Raw genomic sequence first — 25,505 nt, forward strand, 5'->3', positions numbered from 1 at the left:
CAGCGAAGCCCCGGAGGGGCAGAGCATCGCCCCCTGGTGGGCAGAGCGTAGCCCTTGGTGGGCGTGCCGGGTGGATCCCGATCAGGCGCATGCAGGAGTCTGTCTGACTGTCTCTCCCGGTTTCCAGCTTCAGAAAAATACAAAAAAATAATAATAATAATAAAAATAAAAAAAAACTACCTTAAAAAAAATTTAGCTAATAACTTTACTTTTTCTCACACAATCTTTCTTTTCAAGACCTTCCTCACAATATTGTGCTTTTTTATGTATTATTGTCATTCGACAAATAAAAGAAAATTGATTGTTAGTTATGTGGTGGTAGTATTTACATTGTGTTTTCCATTTTTTTTTTAAACTTATAAACAATGATATCCATATGTAGGAATTTTGACCCAAGGAATAATATGCGCAAACCATGAACTAATTAGAGTTTTTTTCTTTTTACTAGAACATTCCTGATATTTGCACCCCAGAAAACCTCGATACAGTAACTGCTCAGTGCAAATTAATTTTCTGGCAAGTCAAACAACTAGTTGAAGGCAGAAAATAATTGTCATTTCAATAAATATTTTAGTGAGTATCTACTACAGGCAATAAATTGCTTTTAAAACTGAAGAAAGAGGTATGAACAAGCAAAAATATTCCTAGCCACTAAGAATTGTATATTCTAATTTATGCCTGAATTTATTGAAATAAATAATGAATCAACAGATGAATGGAACAAACTCATAATCTTGTAAGTGCCATAGGAAAATAAATGGGGTAGTGGAATAGACATAAGGTCGAAGGAGAAAGTTTGAGATGAGCTAGTCACAAAGTCCTCCATGAGGGGCAGAAAGTGGCTATGTAAATAGCGAAAGGAAGAGGAGTTTCAGCAGAGACAAGGAAGTAAAACAAATCATGAAATGGATAAGAACTTGAAATAGTCAAGGAACAGCATATTTTAAAAACATGAGATGAAGTGAAGAGTTAGGGGAGGGTCAGATATTTGCTATAATTTCAATGATAAGCCATTTGGAGGTAGAGGTGAAAGAAAATATGATTTAGATTTTTCCCTTATTTTAAATTACTTTTATTAAAAATATAAGAATTTTAATCAAATCAAACAAATAATAGTAATCAAATAATTACAATCAAATCCCCATTCTACCTCTAGTTTTAGATTTCTTAAATAGGTACTTCTGCTTTATACTGAAACTGTCAACTTAAAATCAGCCCAAAGTCTAGAATTATATGCCATGAGCATGGCTTGTCAGCATTTACAATATTCCCCCTTTAATCTATATACAGACAGCAAATATTTACTTATGGTGTTTCCACTATAAAGACTGCTGTCTTAGGGACAAATGCTGATGAACTATTTCAGCAGTTCCTCCTTCTTCAAAGACTTGTACATCAACATAGAGCTCCATGTTTTATAGGACATACTCGAGCTCACTCCATGCTCCCTGGAGCTTTAGCACAAGGGAATGCCCCCTCCTTTTTTTTCTGAAGTTGGAAACGGGGAGGCAGTCAGACAGACTCCCTGCATGTGCCCGACCGGGATCCTCCCGGCATGCCTACCAGGAGGGGATGATCTGCCCATCTGGGGTGTTGATTTGTTGCAACCAGAGCCATTCTAGCACCTGAGGCAGAGGCTGCAGAGCCATCCTCAGTGCCCAGGCCAACTTTGCTCCAATGAAGCCTTGGCTGCAGGAGGGGAGGAGAAAGAGAGGGAGAAGAAGGGGAGGGGTGGAGAAGCAGATGGGCGCTTCTCCAGTGTGCCCTGGCCAGGAAGCAAACCCGGAACTCCTGCACGCCAGGCCGACACTCTACCACTGAGCCAATCGACCAGGGCCAAGGAATACCCTTGTTGATCAAGCTACCCAAAAGAAAATTATTTGGAGCAACCATGACAGATGGAGCAATTCAGTCTCATACTATTAATCACCAGAACGCTGCAGCCCTGTGTAAACAGTTTCAACTTTATCGGGAAGCAGCATGGCAGATTGGGAAATCCTGTCCAAGGTGTCCTATACTACAATCTGTCCCTTCATTTGGAGTTAACCCTCAAGGACCCCTACCAGGGCAACTTTGGCAAATGGATTTAGATTTTTTTAGATACTCATATACCTTCATTTGGCAAACAGTCCTATGTCCACGTTGCAGTGGATACATATTCTGGATTTATAGTAACCTCTGTCAGAACAGGAGAGGCTGCTAAGCATGTTATTTATAGCTCATTGTATGCACTGTTCTATTATTGGATTTCCTAAACTGGTTAAACTGACAATGCTCCTGCATATGGAGCAAAAACATTTACTGTATTTTGTCATTCTTACAATCATTAAAGTCAAATTATTATAAAAGTGTACCAGCAAATATTTTAAGGTCAATTTAAAAAAAAATTTTTTTTAATAATTTTATTTTTTTAATGGGGCGACTTCAATAAATCAGGATACATATATTCAAAGATAACAAGTCCAGGTTATCTTGTCATTCAATTCTGTTGCATACCCATTACCCAAAGTCAGATTGTCCTCTGTCACCTTCTATCTAGTTTTCTTTGTGCGCCTCCCCCTTTCCCTCTCTCTCTCCCCCCTCCCCCCGTAACCACCACACTCTTATCAATGTCTCTTAGTTTCACTTTTATGTCCCACCTACATATGAAATAATGTAGTTCCTGGTTTTTTCTGATTTACTTATTTCACTTCGTATAATGTTATCAAGATCCCACCATTTTGCTGTAAATGATCCGATGTCATCATTTCTTATGGCTGAGTAGTATTCCATAGTGTATATGTGCCACATCTTCTTTATCCAGTCATCTATTGATGGGCTTTTTGGTTGTTTCCATGTCCTGGCCACTTTGAACAATGCTGCAATGAACATGGGGCTGCACGTGTCTTTATGTATCAATGTTTCTGAGTTTTTGGGGTATATACCCAGTAGAGGGATTGCTGGGTCATAAGGTAGTTCTATTTTCAGTTTTTTGAGGAACCACCATACTTTCTTCCATAATGGTTGTACTACTTTACATTCCCACCAACAGTGTATGAGGGTTCCTTTTTCTCCACAGCCTCTCCAACATTTGCTATTACCTGTCTTGTTAATAATAGCTAATCTAACAGGTGTGAGGTGGTATCTCATTGCAGTTTTGATTTGCATTTCTCTAATAACTAAAGAAGATGAGCATCTTTTCATATATCTGTTGGCCATTTGTACTTCTTCCTGGGAGAAGTGTGTGTTCATGTCCTCTTCCCATTTTTTTATTGGATTGTTTGTTTGTTTGTTGTTGAGTTTTATGAATTCTTTGTATATTTTGGATATTAGGCCCTTATCTGAGCTGTTGTTTGAAAATATCATTTCCCATTTAGTTGGCTGTCTGTTTATTTTGTTATCAGTTTCTCTTGCTGAGCAAAAACTTCTTAGTCTGATGTAGTCCCATTCATTAATTTTTGCCTTCATTTCTCTTGCCATTGGAGTCAAATTCATAAAATGCTCTTTAAAACCCAGGTCCATGAGTTTAGTACCTATGTCTTCTTCTATGTACTTTATTGTTTCAGGTCTTATGTTTAGAACTTTGATCCATTTTGAGTTAATTTTAGTACAGGGGGACAAACTGTAGTCCAGTTTCATTCTTTTGCATGTGGCTTTCCAGTTTTCCCAGCACCATTTATTGAAGAGGCTTTCTTTTCTCCATTGTGTGTTCTTGGCCCCTTTATCAAAAATTATTTGACTATATATATGTGGTTTTATTTCTGGGTTTTCTATTCTGTTCCATTGGTCTGAGTGTCTATTTTTCTTCCAATACCATGGTGTTTTGATTGTCGTGGTCCTATAATAGAGTTTGAAGTCAGGTATTTTAATGCCCCCAGCTTCATTCTTTTTCTTTAGGATTGCTTTGGCTATTCGGGGTTTTTTATAGTTCCATATAAATCTGATGATATTTGCTCCATTTCTTTAAAAAAATGTCATTAAAATTTTGACGGGAATTGCATTAAATTCGTATATTGCTTTGGGTAAAATGGCCATCTTGATTATATTTATTCTTCCTAACCAAGAACAAGGAATATTCTTCCATCTCATTATATCTTTTTCGATTTCCCTTAACAATGGTTTATAGTTTTCATTATATAAGTCCTTTACATTCTTTGTTATGTTTATTCCTAAGTATTTTTTTGTTGTTGTTGCAATCGTGAAGGGGATTATTCTTTTGAGTTCCTTCTCAAATGTTTCATTGTTGGCATATAGAAAGGTTAAAGCCTTTTCTGCGTGTATTGATAAGATCATGTGGTTTTTGTTCTTTGTTTTGTTGATATGGTGTATTATGTTAACCGTTTTACGTATGTTGAACCATCCTTGAGATTCTGGAATAAATCCCACTTGATCATGATGTATTATTTTTTTAATATGTTGTTGTATTCGATTTGCTAGTATTTTGTTTAGTATTTTAGCATCTGTATTCATTAGCAATATTGGTCTGTAGTTTTCTTTTTTGGGGCCATCCTTGCCTACTTTTGGTATGAGGGTTATGTTGGCTTCATAAAATGTGTTTGAAAGTATTGCTTCTTCTTTAATTTTTTGGAAGACTTTCCGTAGAATACAAACCAAGTCTTCTTTGAATGTTTGATAAAATTCACTGGTATAGCCGTCAGGGCCTGGCCTTTTATTTTGGGGGAGGTTTTTAATGGTTTTTTTCTATTTCTTCTCTACTAATAGGTCTGTTTAGGCTTTCTGCTTCTTCTTGACTCAGTCTAGGAAGGTTGTATTGTTCTAAAAATTTATCCATTTCTTCTAGGTTGTTGAATTTAGTGGCATAAAGTTTTTCATAGTATTCCACAATAATTCTTTGTATATCTACGGTGTCCGTGGTGATTTCTCTTCTTTCATTTTGGATTTTGTTTATATGAGTCCTTTCTCTTTTTTCCTTGGTAAGTCTTGCCAAGGGTTTGTCAATTTTGTTGATCTTTTCAAAGAACCAGCTTCTTGTTTTATTAATTTTTTCTATAGTTTTTCTGTTCTCTATTTCATTTATTTCTGCTCTGATTTTTATTATCTCCTTTCTTCGGCTGGTTTTGGGTTGTCTTTGTTCTTCTTTTTCTAGTTCCTTAAGGTGTGAAGTCAAGTGGTTCACTTGGGCTCTCTCTTGTTTGTTCATATATGCCTGAAGTGATATGAACTTCCCTCTTATCACTGCTTTTGCTGCATCCCATAGATTCTGATATGTCGTATTGTCATTTTCATTTGTCTATATATATCTTTTGATCTCTGCACTTATTTCTTCTTTGACCCATTCATTCTTTAAAAGTATGTTGTTTAGGTTCCACATTTTTGTGGGATTTTTTTCCTCTTTTTTCCAGTTGAATTCTAGTTTCAAGGCTTTATGATCAGAAAATATGCTTGGTACATCTTTGATTTTTCTGAATTTGCTGATGTTGTTTTTGTGGCCCAACATATGGTCAATTCTTGAGAATGATCCATGTACACTGGAGAAAAATGTATATTCAGTCACTTTGGGATGAATTGTCCTGTAGATGTCTATCATATCCAGGTGCTCTAGTGTTTTGTTTAAGGTCACTATGTCTTTGTTGATTCTCTGTTTGGATGATTGATCTAGAGCCGTCAGCAGTGTATTGAGGTCTCCAAGTATGATTGTATTTTTGTCAGTTTTTGTTTTAAGGTCAATAAGTAGCTGTCTTATATATTTTGGTGCTCCTTGGATTGGTGCATATATATTAAGAATTGTTATGTCTTCTTGATTCAGTGTCCCCTTAGCCATTATGAAATGGCCATTTTTGTCTCTGAGTACTTTTGCTGTCTTGTAGTCAGTATTATCAGATATGAGTATTGCTACGCCTGCTTTTTTTTGGATGTTATTTGCTTGGAGTATTGTTTTCCAGCCTTTCACTTTGAAATTGTTTTTATCCCTGTTACTTAGATGAGTTTCTTGTAGGCAGCATAAAGTTGGATTTTCTTTTTTAATCCATTCTGCTACTCTGTGTTTTTTTTTATTGGTGAGTTTAATCCATTTAGTTTGAAATTCCTTGGTGATGTATTCTTTTTATTCATTGAATTGTTTTTTGAGCTTTCTAAATTACCTTTCTGTGCTTTCTTGTATTTCCCTGAATATTTTTAGGACTTTAATTTTAATTCTTTGTCATTTAACTCCAAGGTTTCCAAGCAATTGAAATCTTTGCTATAGATTTTTCATCATCTATCTTAGCTATATCTTTGTCTTTTGTATCAATGGTATCTGAATTCTTTTTCCATAATAGCATTTGAGAGCAGTATTGTTAATAACATTAAGAGGCGATTAAAAAAATAATAAATATTGAAAAAATACAGTAAAAGTGACATCAGAGAAATGGTGCCATTAGGCATGGTTCCAATATTTCCCCCTGAAATTTTAACAAATTCAAAAACTAGAGACAGAAAAACAGTCTCAGGAGCATCTGAAATACACATATACCAAACAAAGGTAGGATTTGGCAAAAAGGTGGCTGAATATATAATCTACTCTGAAGGTAATATGATGGAGAACGAAGTATTCCACTTTCCTCACTGATCTGAGCAAGGACTGCTTTCATCTGGAACTGAGAGAAACAAAGGATCTGGGGCAGAGGGAAGAAGCTGGGCTAGGGCAGATGATCAAGAGAGGAGAAAGTGTGCCAGCTCGGCCTGAGATCACAGACATGAAGATAGCATAAGCGGCAGACTCCAACAGGGGTTGCTGGAGCGAGTTGCCTGCAGAGGCTGGTGCCAGAGCGACTTTGGGCTTTGTGTGCTCTGGTCCACGATGGCGGGTGGTGTGAGGGGCTCCACCTGGCACCTCTGGTGTGGGCAAGCATGTTCGCGGACAAAGAGGCTAGGCCTGAGATTGTCAGCAGTAGACTTCTGCATGGTCTGTAGCCAGTGTTTCTGTGTGGTCCCAACTCCCTGACCAACAGCATGAGAAGTGCACAAGTCCTGGAATCTCTAGGCCCAGACCTATCCAGGAGAGGCACCTCCACCAGCCAATACAGGTCACAAAGCGCATTCCTGTGGAACAGACCTCAAAGAGCACTGCAGAAGTTGTGGGGGCTGGGCTGCAGGCTTCCAAACAGGGCATAAGGGAGTAGCCTGTAGATATAAGATCTGTGGAGTGTGGAGGCAAACTAGACATACACGAAAATACTTAGAAAGAAACCTGACCATCAATCAGCTCCATGCCCCGCCTGCTTACGCTGGTGGCTCTGGTTGGCACAGCCTTACAAGAACTGTGCTTTCAGCAATGCTGGAGGAAAAGCTTAGCAGCTCTTAGAGCCTCTTTAACCTCAAGCAGTGGCATGGGCAACTTCCTGCCAGCTGATAAAGGTTACAAAGTGCATTCCCATAAAGCAGACTTCAGAGAGCACTGTGGAAGTTGTGTGGGCTGAGCTGTGGGCTCCCAAACAGGGCACAATGGAAAAAAAGCCTGGGAAGAATCGACCTTCAGAATGCTAAGGCATATTAGACATGCCAGGAGGCTTTTAGAAATGATCTGGAAAGAAATCAGTTCCCTGCCCTGCCTGCTTACACTGACAGCTCTGGTTGGCAATGCCTTACCCAGAACTGTGCTTTAAGAGGGGCTGAAGGGGAGACTTGGCAGCTCTTAGAGACTCTTGCTCTGCAAGCAGTGGCTGTGGCAACTTCACAGCTGGGTCCCCAGGCTGCTAGCTAAGGAAGGAGAGATGTGGGGAGAGGCACTGGAAAAACTGACTCTCCCATTGTAGGAGCCTGCAAACCCTAACAAGCCCCACCTACCAACAGGACTGAGGCCTAGCTTATGTCATCACCATAGTGACACATCAATTGCAAATCTGTACTCAAGGGTACCACAGCAGCAAAAACTGTGGTCCAGTGCCACTGGCCAAAAAGAAAAAAAAAAAGAAAAGAATCTCTCAAAACCTGAAAAAGTCATATTTTTATCTTTTTTCCACCTTTTCTTGTATTCTTCATCTTTTTATCCACTTTGGTCATTTTATCCTTTTTTCATCTCATTCTTTTCTTTTTGTTTTAAACTTTATTACCCAATTGTTATATTTTTTTATTCTTTTTTTTATTGAGGGTTACATTCCAAAAAAATTTAACAGTTTTTTTTTCTTTTTTCTTTTTTCTCTTTCACTTTTTCTCCCATTTGATCATCATTTAAAACAAATTATTTTATTCTGGATTCAAATTTTTTCTTTGTGGCATTTTGTGTATTTTTTACTTTGTTATTTATCTCATTGTTATTTCCCCCTAACTTGGGCTCTCAGATTTATGTAGTTTTTGTTCCACTTAGCACAATAAAATTTTCATTATTTTACTGTATTTTTTGAATTTTTTTAATCATTTCATATTAGTGTTATTAACAATACCACTCTCAAATGCCATTAATAAATAAATCAAATATTATGAATACAAAAGACAGAAATTTAGTTCAGATAGATGAGAGAAAATCTATAGAAAAAATTTCAATTGCTTGGAAACCATGGAGTTAAAAGACAAAGAATTAAAAATTAAAGTCCTAAAAATACTTAGGGAAAAACAAGAAAGCACAGAAAGGCAATTTAGACAGCTAAAAAATAAGTCAATGAACAAAAAGAATACATCAACAAGGAAGTTGAAACTATGAAAATAAATCAAACAGAGATGAAAAACTCAATTCATGAACTAAAAAACAAGGTAACAGGTTTAGCTAATAGAACAGGCAAGATAGAAAAGAGAATTAGTGACATAGAAACAGGCAACAAGAAACACTACAGTGAAAGAAAGAGAGAGACTCACAAATTAAAAAAAAAATAAGAAAGCCCTACAAGAGTATTCTGACTTTATCAGAAAGAGCAAATAAGAATAATGGGTATATCAGAAGGAGAAGAGAGAGAGAATGGAATGGAGATCATATTCAAACAAATGATAGACAAAAACTTCCCAAGCCTATAGAAAGAATTGGAGCCTCAAATTCAAGAAACAAACAAAACACCAAGTTATCTTAACCCAAAAAACCTACTTCAAAGCACATCATAATAAAATTATTACAAACCAATGACAAAGAAAAAATCCTCAAGGCAGCCAGGGAAAAATAGAATACAACATATAAAGGAAGGCTCATTAGGTTTTCATTAGATTTCTCAGCAGAAACTCTACAATCCAAAAGACAGTGGACCCCAAAATTTAAAGTATTGAAAGACAGAAACTTTCAGCCAAGAATACTATATTCATCAAAGCTATCCTTCAAATACAAAAAAGAAATAAAAACATTCACAGATATAGAAAAGATGAGGGTATTTATCATCAGAGAACCCCTACTTCAGAAAACACTAAAGGGGGTTATCTGACCAGATACAAAGAACAAGACAAAACAAAATTAAAGTATAATCTCCATCAAGATCACATAAAACCAGATTAATCTGTGACAACAAAAACAAAAAAAGTGAGAGGACAAAGATTAACAGAAGCAAAAGATGATAGAGTACAGAAGCACTTATGAGATAATGTACTACAATGAACATGATACGTATCCTTTCTATTACTCAATAGTAACCACCCCTGAAAAAAATCACACAGAAACACATGGCTTAAAAAAAGAAGAAATGGAGGAAAGAAGTGTGGAACACCACCAAACAAAAACAAATGATAGAAAAACAAAAGAGAATAACCAAACACGATATAAAACTATCAGAAAGCAATATATAAAATGGCAATAAGAAACCCTCAAGTGTCGATATTTACACTAAATGTAAATGAATTAAACTCACCAATATAAAGACACAGAGTAGCAGAATGGATTAAAAAAGAAAATGCAACTTATGCTGCCTTCAAAAAACACATCTAAGCTACAAATATAAAAACAATTTAAAAGGAAATGTTGGAAAACAATTCTTCAAAAAATGACATCCAAAGAAAAGTAGGTTTGGCCATACTTATATCTAACAATACTGACTACAAGACAGCAATGGTAATCAGAGACAAAGACGGTCATTTCATAATGATAAAGGGGGCATTGAATCAAGGGGACATAACATTTCTTAATATATATGCACCAAACAAAGGAGCACCAAAATATATAAGACATCTACTAACTGATCTAAAAATAAAAACTGACAAAAATACAATCATACTTGGAGACCTCAATACACTGCTGTTGGCTCTAGATCATTCATTCAAACAGAAAATCAATAAAGAAATATAGGCCTTAAACAAAACACCAGAACAATTGGATATGATAGACATCTACAGGACATGTTATACCAAAGTGCCAGAGTATATATTTTTCTTCATTGTACATGGAACATTCTCAAGAATTGAGCATATATTCAGCCACAAATATAACATCAACAAATTCAGAAAGATTGAAATTATACCAAGCATATTTTCTGATCATAAAACTTTGAAACTAGAATTAAACTGCATAAAAGAAGTAAACACATCCACAAAAAATGTGGAAATTAAACAATATATTTCTAAAAAATGAGTGGGTCAAAGAAGTAATAAAAGCAGAGATCAAAAGATACATACAGACAAACAAAAATGACAAAAAGACAGATCAGAAGTTCTGGGATGCAGCCAAAGCAGTAATAAGAGGGAAGTTCATATCACTACAGGCCTATATGAACAAACAAGAGAGAGCCCAAGTAAACTACTTAACTTTACATCTTGAGGAACTAGAAAAAAAAAGAACAAAGGCAACCCAAAACCAGCAGAAGAAAAGAAATAATAAAAATCAGAGCAGAAATAAATGAAATAGAGAACAAAAAAACTACAAAAAAATCAATAAAACAAGGAGCTGGTTCTTTGAAATGATCAACACAATTGTCAAACCCTTGGCAACACTCACTAAGGAAAAAAGAGAAAGGACTCATAAACAAAATCCAAACTGAAAAAGAAGAAATCACCACAGATATTATAGATATAGATATAAAGAATTATTGTAGAATACTATGAAAAACTATATGCCACCCAATTTGACAATCTAGAAGACATGGATAAATTCCTAGAACAAATCAATCTTCCAAATTAAGTCATGAAGAAGTAGAAAGCCTAGACAGACACATAAACAGGGAGGAAATAGAAACAACTGTCAAAAACCTCCCCAAAAATAAAAGTTCAGGGCCAGACAGCTATACTATTAAATTCTATCAAACATTCAAAGAAGAATTGATTCCTATTCTACTGAAAGTCTTCCAAAAAATTGAAGAAGAAGCAATACTTCCAAACACATTTTATGAGGCCAACATAACCCTCATACCAAAACCTGGCAAGGAGAACACAAAGAAAGAAAACTACAGACCATCATCTCTAATAAATACAGATGCTAAAATACTAAACAAAATACTAGCAAATTGAATACAACAATACTTTAAAAAATAATAATTTATCATGGTCAAGTGGGATTTATCTCAGAATCACAAGGATGGTTCAATATATGTAAAACAATTAACGTAATACACCATATCAATAAAACTAAGAACAAAAACCATATGATCTTATCAACAGATGCTAAAAAGGCATTCAATAAAATACAACACCATTTTATGTTTAAAACATTCAACAAAATGGGTATAGAAGAAAAATATCTCAACATAATAAAGGCCTTTATGACAAATCATCAGCTAACATCATATTAAATGGCATAAAACTGAGGACTTTTTCTCTAAAATCAGGAACTAGACTAGGTTATCCACTCTTTCCACTCTTATTCAACATAGTGCTAGAAGTTCTAGCCAAAGCAATCAGACAAAAGAAAGAAATAAAAGGCATTCATATTGAGAAAGAAGAAGTAAAGGTTTCACTTTTTGCAGATGATATGATCCTATACATCGAAAACCCCAAAGACTCCACAAAAAGACTATTAGAAACAATGAACCAGTACAGTAAGTTTGCAGGATACAAAATCAATATACAGAAGTCTAGTGCCTCCCTGTATGGCAACAATAAAACATCAGAAAACAACTCAAAAAAATAATCCCTTTTATGGTTGCAACAGAAAAATAAAATACCTAGGAATAAATATTACAAAGAATGTGAAGGACCTATATAATGAAAACTACAGTGCATTGTTAAGGGAAATTAAAAAAGATACAATGAAATGGAAAAATATTCCTTGTTCTTGGATAGGAAGAATAAATATAATAAAAATGACCATATTACTCAAAGCGATATATAAATTTATTGCAATTCCCATAAAAATTCCAATGTCCTTTCTTAAAGATATGGAACAAAAAATTATGTTTAATATGGGACTATAAAAAAACCCAAATAGCCAATGTAATCCTAAGGAAAAACAATGAAGCTGTGAGAATTATAATACCTGACTTTAGATTATATTATAGAGCCACAATAATCAAAACAGCATGGTATTGGCAGAAAAAAAGACACTCAGACCAATAAAACAGAATAGACAGCCCAGAAATAAAACCACATATATATGGTCAAATAATCTTTGATAAAGGGGCCAACAACACTCAATAAAGGAAAGAAAGCCTCTTTAATAAATGGTGCTGGGAAAACTGGAAAGCCACATGCAAACTCAACTATAGTTTGTCCCTTTGTACTAAATTAAATTCAAAATGGATCAAAGACCTAAACATAAGACCTGGAACAATAATGTACATAGAAGAAAACATAGGTACTAAACTTATGGACCTGGGCCCTAAAGAGCACTTTATAAATTTTATTCCAAAGGCAAGGGAAGTGAAGACAAAGATAAATGAATGAACTACATCAGACTAAGAAGCTTTTTCACAGCAAGAGAAATGACAACAAAATAAACAGACAGCCAACTAAATGGGAAATGATATTTTCAAACAACAGCTCAAATAAGGGCTTAATATCCAAAATGTACAAAGAACTCATAAAGCTCAACAACAAACAAACAAACAATCCAATAAAAAAATGGGAAGAGGACATGAACAGACACTTCTCTCAGGAAGAAATACAAATGGCCAAAGGATATATGAAAAGATTCTCATCTTCCTTAGCTATTATGAAATGCAAATCAAAACTAAAATGAGATACCACCTTACACCTGTTAGATTAGCTATTATCACCAAGACAGTTCATAACAAGTGTTGGAGAGGCTGTGGAGAAAAAGGAACCCTCATTCACTGTTGGTAGGAATATAAAGTAGTACAACCATTATGAAAGAAAGTATGTTGGTTCCTCAAAAAATTAAGAATAGAACTAGCAATCCATCTACTGGGTATATAGCCCCAAAACTCAAAAACACTGGTACTTAAAGATACATGCAGCCCCATGTTCATTGCAGCCTTGTTCACAGTGACCAAGACATGGAAACAACCAAAAAGCTCTTCAATAGATGATTGGATAAAGAAGATGTGGTACATATATACTATGGAACACTACTCAGCCATAAGAAATGATGACAGGATTATTTACAACAAAATGAATGGACCTTGATAACATTATACTGAGTGAAATAAGTAAATCAGAAAAAACTAAGAACTATATGATTCCATAGATAGGCAGGACACAAAAAATTGAGACTCGTGGACATGGACAAGAGTGTGGTCGTTACCAGAAGGAGGAGAAAGGAGGAGAAGTAAGGGGTGAGAGGTGGGGAGGGGTACAAAGAAAACCAAATAGAAGGTGACAGAAGACAATTTGACTTCGGGTGATGGGTATAGAACATAATCAAATGACCTGAAGATGTTTTCTCTAAATCTATGTACCCTAATTAATCAATGTCACCCTCTTAAAATTAGCTGTATAAATAAAAAATATAAATAAAAAAATACAGTGATAAAATGAAAATTCTATTATGATAAGTGGTACAAAAACTACATATAACAGGGAGCCAGACCTGGGGGAAAATGACAAAGAGATAAAAAACACACAAAATGCCACAAAAAATATGAATCCAGAAAAAAATAATTTATGGATAAATGAAGATCGAATGAGAAAAAAAGAAAAAGAGAAAAAGAAATAAAGGTTAAGGTTTTTGAAATGTAACCCTCAAAATAAAAGCAAGAATGAAAAATTTAACACCTATAGGTAATGAAGTTCAAAAGGAAAAGGAAAGAATAAAATGGAAAGAAGATAAAATGACCAAAGTGGAAAAAAAAGATAAAAAAATTTTAAAAGTTATAAAAAATGTAATTTTTTCCTGGTTTAGAGAGGTAGCTTCTTTGTTTTTTTCTTTTTCTTTTTAGCAGGTGGCACTGTACTACAGGTTTTTCCCCTGTGGCACTCTTGAGCAGAGATTTGCTGATGTGTCGCTATGCAATGACATAAGCTGGGCCTAAGTCCCATTGGTAGGTGGGGCTTGTTAGGGTTTGCAGACTTGACAATGAGTCAGTTTTCCAGGTTCCTCTCCCCACATCTCTCCCTCCTGAGCTAGTAGCCGGGGACTCAGCTGTGAAGTTGCCCCAGCCACCGCTTGCAGAGCAAGAGGCTCTAAGAGCTGCCAAGTCCTTCCTCCAGCACTGCTCAAAGCACAATTCTGGGTAAGGCTGTGCCAACTGGAGCCGCCAGTGAAAGCAGGCAGGGCAGGGATCCGATTGCTGATCAGGTGCCTTTCTAAAGGCCCCAGGCATGTCTAGTTTGCCTCAGTGCTCCACCAGTCTAATCTCCATAGGCTTCTCCCTGTGCCCTGTTTGGTAGCCGGCAGCAAGCTGCTTGTGTGCCCAGCACCCAGCCCCCACCACTTCCGCAGTGCTCTCTGAGGTCTGCTCCACAGTAATGCACTTTGTAACCTGGATAGGCTCCCTGAGGTACCCCGCCTGGACAGGTCCAGGCCTAGGAATCCCAGTCCATGCACACTTCCTGTGCTATTGGTCGGGGAGCGGGGACCACAGAGAAATGCTGGCTACATCCTGGGCGGAAGTCCACTGCTGACAATCTCTGGCCTCGCCCCTCCGCCCGCGAACACGCATGCCCATGCCAGAGCCGCCAGGTGGAGCCACTCTCACACCGCCCGCAATCACAGACTGGGAGCGCACAAAGCCCAAAGCTTTGGTGTTGGCCTCCAAGGGGCAACCCACTCCAGCAACCTCTGTCTGACTCTGCTGCCTGCACTACCCCCGTGTACACAACCTCAGTCAAGCCAGTGCACTCTCTCTTCTGCTTGATCATCCGCCCTAGCCCAGCTTCTTCCCTCTGCCCCAAATCCTCCATTTCTCTCAGCTCCAGGTGAAAGTGGCCCTTCCTCAGATCAGCAAGGAAAGTGGAATACTCCACTCTCCGTCGTCTTATTTCCTTCAGAGTGGATTATATATTTAGGCACCTTTTCGCCCAATGGTACCTTTGTTTGGTGTATGCGTATTTCAGATGCTCCTGAGATTGTTTTTCTGTCTCTAGTTTTGAATTTGTTGACATTTCAGAGGGAGATATCGGGAGCACCCCTCACAGTGCCATTTCTCTGAGGTCACCTCTGAGGGGTTGGTCTTCTTGATTCCCCATTATATTTTTTAGTCTTTAAATTTTAGCCTCTCTGAAACATTTTTTATGTGGTACTCTTTTATACAGCTGTATTTTGTTGCATCAGTCTATCTGAATTTTTTTTCTTTTAGTAAATGAGTTAAGCCTATAAATGTTTAGTAATTAGAAATTCAAGATATTATCTACTTTTTAAAAAACATTTGTCAATATTAGAAAAGTTACATTTTGGTTCCAAAGTTTACCTTTATGTGAATATCTCATTTTCTCTATTTTCTTTAGGTGTATCTATAGGTTCCTGTTACAAAAAATAGAATATTTACTTCATAGATCTTTCTTCTTTCCCTCTCCTCCACCATCTAATTTTGGTCAATTAGATTATTTTTCTTAACATTTATATTCTTACTCTTACATATACTTATGGTGGATAATTTTATGTGACAACCTGACTACATCCCAGATTGTCCAGATATTTGGCTAAACGTTATTATGGGGTGTGTCTGAGGGTATTTCCGGATCAAATTGCATTGACACTGGTCTCAGGGAGGAGTCTGGATTCCCTAATATGGGTAGGTATCATCCAATCCACTGAGAATCGGAAGAAAGAATTTGGCTCTTCCTGCCTGATTGCTGAACTGGGACATTGATCTTTTCCTGCCCTTAGGTTCCTGGCTCTCAGACCTTCAGAAGAGGAACAGAATTTACTTTATCAGCTCCTCTGTTTCTCAGGCGTTAAAACTTAGACTGAATTTCCCCGCAGGCTTTTCTCGGTCTCCACCTTGCCATTGGCAGGCCATGAGACTCTCAGCCTCCATAACTGTGTCAGTCAATTTCTTATAACAAATCTCTTCCTATATATCCTAGTAGTTCTGCTTCTCTGGAGAAACGTAATGTAATATTCAATCTTTTTGTATTGAAATAGATCTTTTGATGCCCAACCACTGCCTATGAGACAATGACTTCTCAGATCTTATTTTCTCTGTGCTCTCTCTCATCTACCCCACTATTCCTTTCTTTTTTAAAAGCATATAATATATGCCAACTACTCTCATCCTCTACTTTGTTTTAGTGTAACATATATATATGGTTTTATGTATTCAATGCTCATTACAAAACTTTTATACAGAATCTGTTCAATCATCTCCTGGTTATGTAAGCTCATCTTCTAGCAGATTTCTCAGGAAGGACTCAATACACTTGAACTTTTGCATGTTTAACACTGCAAATATTTCTTCCAGTATTTATATTTGAAAAAAAAATCTTGGCTGAATAAAAGATTATTAGCTCACATTTTCTTCCCTGTGTATGATGCCATTATCTTCTTGCATTTGATGTCCATAAGTACTGTGATATCAACAGAATTTTTTTTTTACTTTGTCAGTGCATTGATGTGTGTTTGATTAGAGACTTATAGTTTTTATTTGTTATCTTAAAAGTCTTATTATCTTTGTAAGGTAAGTGTTCATGTGTAGTACCCTAGGTCAACTTTCCCTGGTATACTGTGCAATCTTTCTATATGCAGATTCAGATATTTTTTAAATGAGGGCATTTTCTAATTTTTAAAATTCTTTTAAAAATTATTATTATTATTATTATTATTTTGTATTTTCCTGAAGTGAGAAGCAGGGAGGCAGAGAGACAGACTCCTGCAAGCGCCCGACCAAGATCCACCCAGCAAGCCTATTAGGGGTGATGCTCTGCCCATCTGTGCCATTGCGACCGAAGCCATTCTAGTGCCTGAGGTGGAAGCCATGGAGCCATCCTCAGTGCCCAGGCCAACTTTGCTCCAATGGAGCCTTGGCTGTGGGAGGGGAAGAGAGAGAGAGAGAGAGAGAGAGAGAGGAAGGAGAAGATGAAGGGTGGAGAAGCAGATGGGCACTTCTCCTGTGTGCCCTGGCCAGAAATTGAACCCAGGACTTCTACATGTCAGGCTGACACTCGACCACAGAGCAAACCAACCAGTGCTAAAAAATATTATTTTTGTTTTGTTGTTGTTATACCTTGTTCTTTATTTTTTTGTTGGTACTTCTGTTATATGTGCATAAATTTTTTATGCTGCATATGTATAGTTGATGTACTCTTTCAAATTTCTGTGTTTTTCTTCTTCCGTTACTTGTTTATTATTTATTTTTCTCATTTATATACTCTCTAAGTTGTTTACTGTAGTTTAAGTCATTCCTATTTTCTTTTGGGTGCTGGATAATTTCATCTTAATTTATGTTAATTTTGAATTATTTTCAAGTTTTGTCATTTCGCATTTAACAAAATTTATTACCTGTCTCTCATTACATATCTCTTTTTAAAGTTTGTGACTTCTATATTTTAATGTTCTTTCATATCTATATATATATATATATATTTGTATTTTTCTGAAGCTGGAAACGGGGAGAGACAGTCAGACAGACTCCTGCATGCGCCCGACCGGGATCCACCTGGCACGCCCACCAGGGGCGATGCTCTGCCCACCAGGGAGCGATGCTCTGCCCCTCCGGGGCGTCGCTCTGCCGCAACCAGAGCCACTCTAGCGCCTGGGGCAGAGGCCAAGGAGCCATCCCCAGTGCCCGGGCCATCTTTGCTCCAATGGAGCCTTGGCTGTGGGAGGGGAAGAGAGACACAGAGAGGAAGGAGGGGAGGGGTGGAGAAGCAAATGGGCGCTTCTCCTATGTGCCCTGGCCGGGAATCGAACCCAGGTCCCCCGCACGCCAGGCCAACGCTCTACCGCTGAGACAACCGGCCAGGGCCTTTATAATTTATCTCATTATTTTTAATTCTATCAGGAATCGTACTTCTAGTAAAGTCTTGTGTTTGTTTAGTATGCTCTTATCCAGGGGTCCCCAAACTTTTTACACAGGGGGCCAGTTCACTGTCCCTCAGACCATTGGAGGGCTGGACTATAAAAAAATCTATGAACAAATCCTATGCACACTGCACATATCTTATTTTAAAGTAAAAAAACAAAAAGGGAACAAATACAATATTTAAAATAAAGAACAAGTAAATTTAAATCAATAAACTGACCAGTATTTCAATGGGAACTATGCTCCTCTCACTGACCACCAATGAAAGAGGTGCCCCTTCCGGAAGTGCGGTGGGGGCCGGATAAATGGCCTCAGGGGGCCACATGCGGCCCGCAGGCTGTAGTTTGGGGACCCCTGCTCTTATCTATGGAACCATTTTGATCTTTATTTTAGATTGTTTTTTTCTAAGATAAATGCCATGATTTTATTTTTATTTTTTATATTTTATTTTCCTGAAGTAGTGACTAGGAGGATATTCCTTTGGGAAGGACAGAGCTGGCCAGTGACTTTTTCTAATTCTCATATTAAAAGCCCTGCTTTTTTTGTTTTTGGGGGGTTTTTTTTGGGGGGGGGTTGCAATAAAGAATAGCAGAGTTAATATAAATATATTAAATAATTATTTGGTTGTGGGATACTTTGTTTATATTTCATATGCTGTTTTGTTATACTAGGATACTTGTCATCAGCTGCTGCTTTTCCCTCTAAAACTAGTTACTGACTCTAAATAAAATCACTGCTGTAGAAATCATACAATAACAGATAATTGAAAGACCTCACAGAATTCCACATGTAGTTGTAGAAAGCTTTTATATAAAGGCAAAGAACACATTTAGAAGAGAGAGAAATGCAGGCATTCACACAGAGGCCCAAGATGCACGCCCTCTAAGGCCCTGCCTCTGTCACACAGGACCTAACTCAGCTTTGGTTGTGAACTGCCAAGATATATACAAGATACTTTGGTTTCATTGGAGCCAAGGCATAAGTCTACTGAGGAGTCAAAGCTAAAACTAAGCTTTATAACTCATTAAACTCAGTGTAACAATCAATCTATACATTTTAACTAACCAGTGTAGATATCAAGCTAGCACAGCATGTCTCCAGGGGAATTTCAGACTTTACACATCACATTATAAATCAATACCTACTCTATTTAACCTTCCCTTGGCCAAAGGTTATTACTAGACTTCCAGGATTCCCTGCAGACATGGTTTGAACTATGCACATAAATTGCTAGTCATCTTTGTACTCAGCTCTCTTTCAAGATACTTCCCTAAGACTGTTTTTCTAAGCCCCTTCTTTCTACTCCTGTTGCCTGTGCTGTGATCTTACACTCCCAAGACCTGTTCTTTGTCAGTCTCCACTGAGGACAGGGTTCTCTGATTCTGGGGGCAAAGCCTTGCTAACATCTTCTGGAATTTACCACTACTATCTACCACCCACTCTTCTGTGTAGCTCCCCTCCAGACTCACACACCTGTGGGCTCGAGTATCAGCTCTGGTCTAGTTTTTATTTCCCCTTCTACTCACAGATTAGAATTCATAATGTTCTCTGCTCTCTGAATATGTTGTAAATGTAAGCTATTGGTATTTTAATTTAACTTCTCTTTTAATCTTCACAGTAAATTGGGGAAAGTGAAGAAAGATTGGAATCTATAGAGACCCCATTATCTTAAAGTAACCTGGAATTAAGATGTCTTTGCTTTTAACTTTTCAAGGCATTCCGGAGCTAACACTGCCTTAGGGACAGGAGAAGATCTTCTGTCCCAGTTTTCCTACAGCAATAGATTGCCTCCTGTTTCCTTCTCTGCTCTTCACCGCCACCTCAGCTGACGCCCGCTGCTTTCCGTCGTTCTGTCACCACCAGGTATCCGTTCTGCTGCACTTGTTCCTTTTTATTGATTTAATGTTTTGCTTTTTGCTTTTACTTTTGGAATATTGGTTTTTCTAAACTGTTTTTCCAAATTGTCTTTATAGACATATATATAAATATATATAAATTAAATAAGTTTTAACCAAAAGCGTCCATTAATTGAACAAATACTCTCACCTCTTTTAGTAGTATTCATTCAGAAATTACCTCCCACCAAGCCAACATTTCATCAACCCTGTTTTAAATTATGAGTGCCTTCTAAGACTTCCACAAACCATCTCTATATCCTCCTGTACCTTCTTTCAAAAACCTAACAGTAACTACCTCACACTTATCCCCTCAGCATAATTTGCCATACTTACCCCACTTTGTACAACAGCTCGGTCACTTAAAACTTAGTAAATGATATAAAAATACTTTGTTTACTGTTGAAGACTTTATTTTTTAAATATGTCCAGATGTTATGAAACTGTCTAGTTACCTATCCTAATTCTCCAAGGGATTTCTTTTCAATACCTAATTCTTAAAGGTTGTCTTCATTAGTTTCTTGCAAGCCAACTGCCTCTGCAGTTATACAACTTTGGACTCTGAAGTCTGCCCATAAATAAAGACATAAATGCTTTTTCCTAGTTCCTTCATTAACAGTAATTAGTAATGCGCATTCCTTCTTTTCTCTCACATCTTAGATTTCTAACATTAACCTTTGGTTATATAAACTTCTAAAAGCAGTTGTAATTTCTTACCTGAAGATACCAGAAGTCATTGCCTAATACTTTAAACATGGTGTTCGACTTACTAAGTTTTGTCTAAACTGGCCAGCCAAATAGAAATATTCATTCTATGCAAATTGTTATCTTTGAACCTCTCTTTCATTATAATATTCTTTATTTCTCTCAACATTGTTATTTTGGTTATAAGGAAAAAAAATATATTTTTAAACCAATTTTATTCTTTCATGAAAAATATTAGTGTCTAGAAACAATATATAGCATTACAAATCTCTTTATTGATGGTTCACATTTAAGAACCTAGATAAAAGTAAATTTAAATATTAAAAGTACATTGGTCATCCTTAACTAAATGCCATAAAAGAACAGGATATTGGAACGACAGAGCCCTGTGTCTAAAAAAATATATACTCAAAATATGTCTGCACAGTAATAAAAAATTCTGTATATAAACATAGCTTATGTAGAAAATGTATGCAAATTAAAAATGGAGAAGTCCTTCAAATATCTATATTTAAAACCTAATAAGAGCTACTTCATCCTATGAGATCAACCAAAATAATTCATAAAATATTATGCAAAATTATCTGCAATTAGAAGCTGTTAACTTTCAGAGAGGTATTTTGTTGGGAGGACACCTAAAAATTGCTTTTAAAACTTCATTTTAAAAAAGAGAATAAGTGCCTGGCCTGTGGTGGTACAGTGGGTAGAGCATGGACCTGCAATGCTGAGGTCTCAGGTTTGAAACTCCAGGCCTGTGGTGGTACAGTGGGTAGAGCATGGACCTGCAATGCTGAGGTCGCAGGTTTGAAACTCCAGGCCTGTGGTGGCACAGTGGGTAGAGCATGGACCTGCAATGCTGAGGTCGCAGGTTTGAAACTCCAGGCCTGTGGTGGCACAGTGGGTAGAGCATGGACCTGCAATGCTGAGGTCGCAGGTTTGAAACTCCAGGCTTACCTGGTCAAAGCACATACAGGAAGCCACTACTAGAAGTTGATGCTTCCTGCTTCTCTTCTTTTTCTCTCACTCTCTCTCTCTCTCTCCTTTATTTAAAAATCAATAATTTTTTTAAAACAGTAAAAATTACTATTAAAAAAAGAGAATAAGTAGAGTAACTCTTTTTTGTTAAATACCACTTCATTAAAGACACTGAACCAAGAGAAACAGTCTTCATTATATGCAATAAAACAACCATGCGGAATGAATACAATTTGTGCTTCCTAGCTGACTCACCAACTTTCTTTCTTTTCCTCTCTTTGTTCCTTTCCCCTATTCTTTCTTTCTTTCTGTTTCTATAAGAAATACATACACACTGGTCTTTCCTGATAACTTCTAAAAGCATTTACTGCTATGTGTTTATAGTAACTGTGCCCCATCCTGGGGTGGGTTTGAAATGCCAGACTGTGCTGAGTGAGTGGGCTGGCAGTGGATTTTAAGGAGTTGTGCCCATTATCCAGATCAGCCAGGCAGCTTTCCCCATGTGCTGCACTAGGCACCAGTTTAACCCAATAAGCGTGAAAGGAATTAGAGCTGGGGTATCTACTGTTCTTTTGTGCATCAAGCTGCAGCTCAGACAGCAAGTGGGAGCAGCAGGTTCCAGGGCCACCTGAGCTGAAGGAAAGAAGAGGTCACATCTGAAGAGGTGGTATTGAAGAGAGAGCAGCCACCAAGACTCAAGGGAATTAGCTTACATGCTTCCAGTTAGAAGATGAAGATACAAAATAAGAAAACTCAGTGAGTGCAGATGCTCAGGGATTTCTGTTACATTGCTGTACCTCAGAGGCAGTCACTCCCAGGAACTCATTTCAGCGGTCCACATTATCAACTCAAAGATCTCTCCTAGGCTGTGGAGAAAAAGGAACCCTCATACACTGTTGGTGGGAATGTAAAGTAGTACAACCATTATGGAAGAAAGTATGGTGGTTCCTCAAAAAACTGAAAATAGAACTACCTTATGACCCAGCAATCCCTCTACTGGGTATATATCCCAAAAACTCAGAAACATTGATACGTAAAGACACATGCAGCCCCATGTTTATTGCAGCATTGTTCACAGTGGCCAGGACATGGAAACAACCAAAAAGCCCATCAATAGATGACTGGATAAAGAAGATGTGGCACATATACACTATGGAATACTACTCAGCCATAAGAAATGATGACATCGGAACATTTACAGCAAAATGGTGGGATCTTGATAACATGATACGAAGCGAAATAAGTAAATCAGAAAAAAACAGGAACTGTATTATTCCATACGTAGGTGGGACATAATAGTGAAACTAAGAGACATTTATAAGAGTGTGGTGGTTACGGGGGGGAGGGGGGAATGGGAGAGGGATAGGGGGTGGGGAGGGGCACAAAGAAAACAAGATAGAAGGTGACAGAGGACAATCTGACTTTGGGTGGTGGGTATGCAACATAATTGAACGACAAGATAACCTGGACTTGTTATCTTTGAATATATGTATCCTGATTTATTGATGTCACCCCATTAAAAAAATAAAATTATATAAAAAAAAAAAATAAAAAAAAGATCTCTCCTAACCAGAAGATAAAAGAAATCTAGAAACTGCACAAGGCACTTTGGACAGAATAGTTAGTTCCTAAACAGGTTTCTTAGAGGATTTCTATAATGTTTAAGTAACCATAAGTAAAAGTGTCATATTCAGAATGGCCTGTAGAAATAGATTGCATTTTAAAACAACAGATATACAAAGTATCAGTGAGAATCTGAGAATAGTAGGCAGTTGACTTTACAAACAAGTAAATACTTTAAAATTTTTAAATCATTTTTATTTTTATTTATAGTTAACATACAATATTAAATTAGTTTCAGGTATATTCCTCTGTGATTAGTCATTATATAACATACTAAGTGAACATCCTAATAAATCTAGTACCCATTTGACACCATATATAGTTATTAGAATATTATTGACTATATTACCGTGATTATTCTATAACAACCAATTTGTACTTTTTAATCACTTCATCTTTTTCACCCAGCCCCCAGCCCCCTTTCCTTCTGGTAACTGTCAAAATGTTGTCTATGCATCTATTTCTCTTCTGCCTCTTTCTTTCTTTTGTTGTTGGATTTTAGCTTCATTTGTTGATAGATATGTATTTATTGCTTTTATTGTTTATATTTTTATCTTTTCTTCTTCTTAAAAAAGACCTTTTAACATTTCACGTAATACTGGTTTTGTGGTGATAAACTCCTTTAGTTTTTCCTCTGTCTGGGAATATCTTTTTCTGTCCTTTGATACTAAATGATAGCTCTGCTGGGCACAGCAATCTTGGCTGCAGGTCCTTGCTTTTCATCACTGTGAATATTTTGTGTCAAACCCTTTGACCTGCAAAGTTTCTGTGGAGAAATCAGCTGACGATCTTATGGGAGCTGCCTTGGAGAAAATTAACTGCTTTTCTTTTGCTGCTTTTAAGATTCTCTTTCTCTTTAATCTTTTGCATTTTAATTATGATGTATCTTGGTTTGGGTCTCTTCAGGTTTCTCTTGTTTGGGACTTTCTACACTTCTTGGACTTGGATGTCTATTTCTTATAATAGGTTAGGAAGAAATATTTTTTGTCCCAGTAGAGCCCAAGCTCTACGTCGATCAGGCGTCCCTGATTCGACTTCCCCGTGCAGTGGGACACTCCTGCTTATCAGCAGGGCCAGCAGCCTCTTCCAGACTACTCTTGAGGTGGCTTTGAGGATTCTACTTATCAGTGCCAACCACTAACTAACACCAGAGGAAAAACACAACCGACACACAAGTTAGTTGCAAGAATCACACAGGCAATTTATTACTCACAAATCCACAAATCCTTTTGGCATGCTTGAGTACACTTTAAGGGGGCCCCGTCGGGGTGCTCCTCTCAGCTGGCTTTGGTCAGAGCTCAGAGCGGCGTGGAGACAGTTCACATCAACGTTGGAGTCTGAGTGACTACTGCAGCAGGGGGCCCCTCAGCTTTAGTACCTTTTCTGGCCAACACCTTCTAACAGGTGTCAGTCTACAGGATTATCACCTCAAACCACCTTTTTGGGAGTTTCCCACAGGGAATCCCCTCTATGTCAATCTACTGAAATGTTTACATCAAACCACTTTTTAAGATGTTTTTCTTTACATTAACTTACAAAGTTAATGCAAATAACACCAAGCCACTTCTTATCTAGGTATAATTTCACACACACACACTAACTGGGCCCTGCTTGTAAGTCAGAGTCTGTCTATCACATCTACACCCACTATATTAATTCCTATCCAAATGGCATAACTTTATTTAATTTTAGTAATTATTTTTAATATTATTTTATTTACTTTTATATATCTTCCATATTTTTTATATTTCTATATATTTAATTCCTATAATATTATATTACTACAACATTTTTTCAAATACATTTTCAATTACGTGCTCTCTCCTTCTGGCACCCCCATGATATGAATGCTAGTATGCTTTAAATTGTCCCATAGACTTTTTTGACTACCTTTATTTTATTACTATTTTTTTACTGTTATAATTGAATGGTTTTTGCTTTCTTATATTCCAAATCACTAGTTTAATTCTTGGCTTTACCTACTCTATTGTTGATTCTTTTTAAATTATTCTTTTTTTCATTTAGTGTATCCTTCAATTCTGATTGGTTCTTTTTTATAGTTTCCATATTCTTCTTTATGCTGTTGAAGTTCTCTCTAAGTTCAACTACTTTTCCCCTAAATTACTGAGTA

This window comes from Saccopteryx leptura, chromosome 12 (assembly GCF_036850995.1).
Source record: "Saccopteryx leptura isolate mSacLep1 chromosome 12, mSacLep1_pri_phased_curated, whole genome shotgun sequence".
Taxonomy (NCBI): domain Eukaryota; kingdom Metazoa; phylum Chordata; class Mammalia; order Chiroptera; family Emballonuridae; genus Saccopteryx; species Saccopteryx leptura.